The sequence below is a fragment of the Aricia agestis genome, chromosome 20 (genome assembly GCF_905147365.1).
Source record: "Aricia agestis chromosome 20, ilAriAges1.1, whole genome shotgun sequence".
Taxonomy (NCBI): Eukaryota; Metazoa; Arthropoda; class Insecta; order Lepidoptera; family Lycaenidae; genus Aricia; species Aricia agestis.
Window position 1 is genome coordinate 7,589,103 of NC_056425.1, and position 8,798 is coordinate 7,597,900.

The window sequence follows — 8,798 nt, forward strand, 5'->3', positions numbered from 1 at the left end:
TCCGTGCTGAAAAATCGCAGTTCATCTGGTTCGTGAAGGGCCGATTAGCAACTTGCAGTCGTTTGGTGGGCTTTATTGCATTCTAGGTCGTGACACACATTAATGGGGGTTTTTTTAAATTTCTTAATTTAATTATTTTTTACCGTAAAAATGTACGGTTCCCTTGCGATAAACGAATTTTGGCGCAACCGTTTGCGGGTATCTAGTATTATTTTTAAACAATCAAACGAACGGCAGTAGTTTTGTTTGATTCAATTATTAACAAACAAAACGGCTAATGAAAACAACATTGCGCCAATATTGTACCACTTTGTGGGCGGTCTCCTAAACAATTTACGAGGCCGGCTCCTTTGCCTATCAAGTGGTAACCCAATCAGAGTATAAATAATGATAATTCACAATCATTGGAACTATTTATGACGGTGATCTGATTCATTTAATTGAATGAACGAAAGAACCAATGTTTTTGAGGACTTTTGTGTGAAGGGTGTGAATTGACGTTATATTCATTCAACCAAAATTTCAGCCGTTTCGGAGGAGGTTATTGAAACATAATATTATCATGTCGTGACAGAAGTATTTTGTATCAAGATATTAAACGGGATGTAACAACACAAAGTGATGCTTCTTTAGGGTACTCGAATGTGTCCCTTAGAAAAATGTTGATTGTAGACAGTAGGTACCTAGTTCACTGTCAAAATAGCAGCGTTAAAAAACTTTTGAAAATATGGCCAAATTCATGATATTAACTCTTATTAACTGCTATATTCACGGTGAACTCAGATTAAAACTATACATAATATTATATTTACACACCCTAAAGTACTATCACTGTGTTTTGGTTCACCTGTAGGATATAACTTTTTTTTTTTTTTTTTTATGAAATAAGGGGGCAAACGAGCAAACGGGTCACCTGATGGAAAGCAACTTCCGTCGCCCATGGACACTCGCAGCATCAGAAGAACTGCAGGTGCGTTGCCGGCCTTCTAAGGGGTAATAGGGCAGGGTAGGGAAGGGAATAGGGGAGGGTACGGAAGGAAATAGGGGAGGGTAGGGAAAGGAAAAGGGTAGGGGATTGGGCCTCCGGTAAACTCACTTACTCGGCGAAACACAGCGGAAGCGCTGTTTCACGCCGGTTTTCTGTGAGGACGTGGTATCTCTCCGCTCGAGCCGGCCCATTCGTGCCGAAGCATGGCTCTCCCACGTCACAAACTGTTAGCTACATGACCTCGATAATACTCCAAGAGTACAAAAAGAAGAATAAAGCCTTGCAATCGTACCTTAGATTATCTAAGATATACATTTAATGTGAACTCTCGTTGAAAATGAATATATTTAAGGCAACACTCACATCTTATATTCACTACACTATTTCTCTCACCGTACACTTATAATTCTGCCTGATATAAAACCACTGTCAGCAAACATCGACACGGTACAGTCGCTGGCATACTCAACTTATCAATTTTGAACTTTATTTCGAGGTCATAAGAACGAAAAGTGCTTTCGGCGTTTGAGCTCCAGGGCCAGGGATAGCCGCTATAAAGAAAGTGTTAACGCATATAATAGACAATGCACAGTGCACGAATACAATCGAATATATTTTTAAAATGGAGAATACCCTTTTGCTATCCTTAGATATAACTCTTGTCCTGTATTTTTTTCTGAGTTCATTAAACATAATTATTATTCAAAGCGATACAATATTATGACGGTCTGAAAAATCAATGTTTGTACGTTTAAATAATTTTGAGCTTATTATAAACAAACAATATGCCATTTTACTATCAAAAAGTTAATTGTTTATTGGATGATCCATGAACTTCATAAATCATATCAATTAACATCTTAATTTTCTCACCGTCTATGCTCTATAGTGAATAAACCTTACCTGCACTTCCAGTATTATTTCCTGACAAAAATTTGGCAAATCGTTTAAGCCGCTCTTGAGGTTTAGCGAGACTAACAAAATAAACAATTCTTTTTTGTATAGATAAATATTAGATAGATTGATACTCGTAGGATGGTAGACTGACCTAATTTATGTCAAACTAGCTGTCCCGGTGAACTTCGTGTCACTTTAAAACCTTCTCTGGACTTCTACGAATATTTTAAGACTAAAATCAGCCCAATCCGTTTTCGAGTTTTAGCGCGACTGGTCTCTGGCGCGACTAACACATTTTTTTTTTATATATAAGATTATGTCAAGTTCCAGCCAAAAGGTAACGACTATTATAACAATATTGATACACATAACCCTATTTATCGGATGGTACGTATCTGCCAGATAAATCCACAACTCTCTTTTCTCAGTCGGTTAAAACGTCCTACTTCTGTGCGAAACAATACGTGCGATGATCATTAATTTAGCTCAAACATTAAGGACATACACTCGCCCTGTTTGCAGAACAATTATTAGTGCCGCCGTCTTACTGGAAATGACGACAACACAAAATAGGAAATACAAACGAACATAATATTATAAACTCCAGCTTTTTTGGAAGTCAGCAATGGGCATTGTCCAAAAAAAATCACATGTACTTTTTATATTTTTTTTCGTTAAAATACGGTATTTTAATAATATAAATTAAATAATTTTGAAATTCATTGGCTAGTTTTTTCTCAATAAATTTTTAAAGTTTTGCTCTGACGTCATCATCGGCCGCCAATTGACCTCTGCTGCATATGTTTTAAATTTCCTTTCAATCTTATTTATAATGGCTGGTTCGTCAAATGCAAGTTCTCATTATGTGAAAGCTGATACGAGAAGCTTACCAAAAGTTCGAAACGTAATGTTGGTCGAATTTATTGCTAATTTAACGCCATTGAAGGTCAAACAAAGGTTAAACGTATTTGTTCAAAAATATAAGTAACTAATGGGTATTTTTTTCGTTTCTATACAGAAAAACGATCACTGACCTTATTCCTCGAAATGTTTTTGGAATGAGCAAAATTAAAAAAAAATGGACAATCCCCATTGGCAAAAATAGGTTTACGTACAAAAAGGGTTAAAAGCGGTCCAAGTATTGCTAAGAATTACGAAAAAGTGGGTGAAACAGTACACTTATTCTGTTACATTATTGAACCAGTTTCAATCCAGTCGGGATTTTATCAAACAGAAACTAGCCTCATACTCAAAGCGTCTATTATGTAGAGTTTTGACCAATGAACGCATTTGGCGTTAGTTTGAAATTTAAGAGAATACCCACCATTTGCTTTATGGTTAACCATCCGAACTTTTCTTATGATAGAGCTAAACGAGCTTTGACGTGGGCGAGCCATGCTTCGGCACGAATGGCTTGACCGGAGAAATACCACGGGCTCACAGAAAACCAGCGTGAAACAGCTCTTTCCTTCCTTACCCTCTCCTATTTCCTTCCCTACCCTCCCCTATTCCCTTCCCTATCCTCCCCTATTACCTTATTCCCTCTTAAAAGGCCGGCAACGCACCTGCAGCTCTTCTGATGCTGCGAGTGGCCATGGGCGATGGAAGTTGCTTTCCATCAGGTGACCCGTTTGCTCGTTTGATCCCTTATTTCATTTAAAAAAATAGAGTTTTAAAGGTCTGTAATCAAGTAAACTTGAGTTAGCGTCATCGTATTTTTCATCGTCATGAAATGAAGTTTTGCATTCCTTGGGGATTAGGGACTTCCACTGCAGATATACAAGACTTTGCTGCGGCCGAAAAGATGGTAAGTTACCATACTTAATAAAACTCATGAATAAGGCATCTGTGACTGGAGACGGCCATGAGTGTATATCTATCTAGATCTTGTATATGGATCTACAACGGTAAAGGAGATGCTGTACTGCTAATTTATTTGTCAGATGAGAGGATCACGATCGTGTCACATCATCAATATACATGCGATGTTCATGCAGGCATGCGGCGCCTGCGCCGGCTCCTTGTGTAGATCATTGTAGCGCACACTATAGATGGCAGAAGGTAATATATTATAGTTTAACTAGTTGAAAGCCGAGCTTCGTGAGGGCTCGCGTCGTTTTTCTGCGTGGTACTTTTTAAGACAGTTTTTTATATATTTTAATAGTAACCAAACCTTAACTGATCGTTGATGACACACATACATAATATAAATAAAAAAATCATTTTTTTTATTAAATGCGAAAACTGCCATTTCCGCAAAAAATGAAATGTTTTAGAAAAAATCGAGCTAAAATCGTCAGTGCAAGAATTAGTTTACCTATCTTAAAACTTAAAATATTTGGTGTCACTAACGAACTAAGTGGAGAAATAATGATTATGAAATTAATTATTGCTTAGTCACGTCCAAATAATTTTATTAAGTATGCGCTTTGTTAATATATCCTACCTATTGTTGCAGCGGTATAATATTAAAAAATATATATAAGATTATGTAAGTATGATTATTTCATAAAAGCGGGGAACGATAAAAATATCATAAGATTATTCTAAGTTTCCTTAACATCCTATGCTCTTAAAATACGTCGTTTTGCACTTGATTTTTTGTGTGAAAATGCTTAGCTATAGCGTGCGCGGGCCGTGGTATCAAAATACAATTAAGTCAGCGTACGGGACACGACTCAATTTTAATTAAACCGAAACTTAAAAAAGTTAACAAATTATTTATTATAAGAGCTGATTTTGCTGTTTTGAATGCAAATTAAGTTGCAAACACATTAAATGGTTTGGGCCTCGTTGCGATATTTGCCATGTCAACATATAAAGCCGGAGCACCTGCACCTAGGTCATTTTTATGTGTTAATAATAAGATACTCGTATAGTGTCAGTTGTCACACTATTAGTGTGTAGTGTTTTAGTGCCATTTTAACATTTTGAAGTATGACTTTAACCTAAATGGCGTTTTTGTGCATGAGAAGATTTTTTTTGACAACTTTTATACTTCGTCCTAAATTTTGAAATATTTGATACAAAAAAAATCGACTCGCCCACGAAGGATTCGGTACTGTTATAGAGCGAAAGTAGGCAAAAACTTGAATTTTTTGTATAGGAGCCCCCCTTAAATATTAATGTTATTTTGTGTTTAGTATTTGTTATTAAAGCGGCAACAGAACAGGTCTAGCTATAGCGGTTCTTGAGATACAACCTGGAGACAGACAGACGGACAGACATCGATGTCTTAGTAATAGGGTCCCGTTTTTACCTTTTGGCTACGGAACCCTAAATATAATTAGTAAAGCTATGTTTTCATATTATGTACTAGTACCCGGATGACCAAGTTTTGCTCGGTATAGCAAACACTTGTTTCGTGTTACTTAACAACGCCATATGCTGGATTAGCTTTAGCTGTTGTTGTGTCGTTAAAGTAATTAGCTGCTCACAAAATAGTATTATTATTCGCCAATAGAGTCATATTTTTCAGTCTAACGATTATCGATAAAACACGAATAAAAAGGCATTTTCTAAAAATGATTCCTAGCTAGATCGATTTATCGGCCCCGAAACCCCCTATATACTAAATTTCATGAAAATCGTTGTAGCCGATTCCGAGATTCCAATCATATATACAAGAATTGCTCGTTTAAAGATATAAGATATATATTTTAAACTTTTTTCTATCAGTCGTCTCTAACACCCCGTGCCGAAACCGAAGACCTAAGGTCGCGGCTACACTGGTAACACAATAGGCGGGATCGCTTCCTACTATCCGTTACCGGTGACCTAGAGTCGCTTGGTGACATATATTATGTTACTCTTGAATCTTGACATAATATTATATTGGAACAAAGTTCCTTATCGCGCGTTCGGCGTAAAGGAGGCTAGACAGAACGATATTTGACCTCGACACTTTTTTATTAGTACCTGCATGGTAGGGGCAGAGGGCGTTGATAGTATTCCTGTGGGTCAACTAGATGGCGTTTTTTAAATATTTTTTTTAATGTATAACTATTATGTATACGGGTTTTTTGAACATAAGAAATAACTTCGTTCCATTCGGGTGTCCTTTGACACCTCTCAAGTTTTTTTTTTTATTACAAAATATGTTTTTCCATAATTATACAATATCATTTAGATATCTAAAGTAAAGCTAATCAAAGAGTAGGTAAAAGAAGAAAGGTGTTATCCGGCTAACAGACCTAAAAGGATCTTGTACCATTTGCCAAAGTCATGGGAGCGAAGCAGCTATATACAAGAGGGATACTTATGAAAAATTTGGCTCTTATTCGGCTGGCTCTTTAATGTCAGTAAGTAGTAACCTACAAGGTATCTTGAAGTAATTAGATGATATTGTCATGGATGTAATGCAGCGGCCTGTTAAAAATGACAACGTTACTATTATTAGGTCTACCAGAATCTGATGGCAAAAAGTGAGAAAATAAATTGACTCTAGCAATACCGGGGTGATTGGAATAAAACATTTTGATCCTTTTTTTCCTTATAGCGGCTGATTCTGTGTGTTAAACATGCAAATATAAAAATTTATCCAACGATCAAGAATATTTTTTGAAAATCTGCTGTCAAAAATTGCCATCAGATTCTCGTAGCCCATGTTTAAAAATATAATATCATAGTGATAATATTATGCAAAATGATATTTTTGATGACATTATCTAGACGGCCTATCTTTTAATCTATATTTTACAATGTGGTGGCGATAATTACAAAAAAAATCTTGCAGCGATGTACCTCCGAAACCATTAATTGCTAACCTACTAATCTATTTAAAACTTAAGTAATTTTAGTCTTGAAAGTTATGACAAAACGAGATCTCTTTAACGAGTATGATAAATGATATACAGTATTCAGTTACGTGGTGTCGTGAGAATTATTTTTGGAGATGGTCATATTACTGGCCCTTCTATACCTTTCTAAATGTAAAACATTGCTAAATTACACGACTTTCGGAAATGCCCTAAGACTAAATAATTTTCGCCTCTAAAGGCGTAAAAAAGACAAGTTTTTGATAGGGAGTCAATGACCGCTACCACCAAGTTTCGCCGAGTACAGTATAATCGCAATTTTTCGAGTTCAATGCTTTTGTCATTTAATATGCCGTTTTATTTCCCGTCCAGCACCAATTTCTGACTCTGTTTAACGATACCTATTCTTCTTTCAATTGATGTATTGCTGAGTGCTTATCCGTCCCTGTTTTCAGATGACGGTTTACTAGGAACCACATAATACCAGGCACTGTGGTGTACGTCACGGTGATACGCCTGAGTGGTGTCCTTTTTGGCCGTAGACATGACAATGCACTACTTGTACCGTTCTTCATGATATTATTATGGTATTATTTTTGTTATTATTTTTCTTTATGTATTGTAATGTGTTTTGTCTTATCCTATATATTTAAACGAGCAATTCTTGTATATATATATATATATATATATATATATATATATATATATATATATATATATATATATACATATATATATATATATATATATATATATATATATATATATATATATATATATATATATATATATATATATATATATATATATATATATATATATATATTTTCGGGGACGATAAATCGATCTAGCTAGGAATCATTTTTAGAAAATGTAATTTTCATCGAATACCGAGCAAAGCTCGGTCAAGTAGCTAGTGGTAGTGTAATGTGATGTCTTATGTTAAATAAACGTTGTTATTATTATTATTATATAAAAAATGTTATAAACGCTAATATTTACAAGCCATTCCAGCTCCAATCTTACAATCATTACTATAATTTCTACACCACTTTGATGTGCCGCGAGGTGGTGGAGGTGACGCGACGTCGGCGAAACGCGACGCGACATTGACGGATGAACACACGGAAATGGCAAATTCAGGCGTTATGTAATACTGAAAATCTTCGTGTTGTAAACATTGAGGAGATTTTATATTCATGTATTATAGACGACGCCCGCAAAGTTTATCGTGCAGGAACGTATATTTTTACAGGATAAAAAATATAAAGTAAGTACATAATATCTCCATACCAAATTTCAGCAAAATCAGTTCAGCCGTTTGATCAGGGTAATCTGAAGAGGTATCTAACAGACAAACCGACAGACAGACACACTTTCGCATTTATAATATTAATATGGATTAATAGAAGCTTGCAAAGCCTGCAAGTCCGTTGAGCAAAAAGATAAGAGTACCCTTTGTCCTTTCCAGTACTGAAAATATCCCTCTACCAAATTTCAGCAAAATTGGTTAAACGGATTGGGCGTGAAGATGTTACAGAAAGATAATTGGCTTTTGAACAGATTTTGCTTTTGGTATGGATAATGTGACCATACATCCCGCTTTGGGCGGGACAGTCCCGCTTTCAGGCAGTCCGTCCCGGTTTTCCCCGCGAGGCCGAAATGGTCCCACTTTTGCATACAAATCAAACGACAATTTAAATATTAAAAGTATTTTTTTGTTCGAAATGCCTGTGCAATGCCTGGAAGTAACACAATACCATACAACAAACGTGACTATTCTGCCATATTTTGCTCGATATCATTCATAATGGTTGATATAAAAATTGGCACTTGAAATATTCACAAAATACTCAATCGTATAATTTAGATACTTTATTAAAATGAAAATAAAATTAACTATGGAGAGGAGGAGCGGGACATCTACGGAATACACCGCCCGTGTATTTCATAGATGTCCCGCTCTGATAAAAAATGGTCACGTTAGGTATGGAGATACTTTCAGCCCCGGGAAAGGACAATGGATACTTCTTATCCTGGAAAAATGTACGGTTCCTGGGCGATAAATTAATTTTAGCGCAACGGAGTTGCGGGCGTCATCTAGTATACAAGGTGTGACCAAACTAAGTGATAGCAATTTAGGGTGTGTATATTTT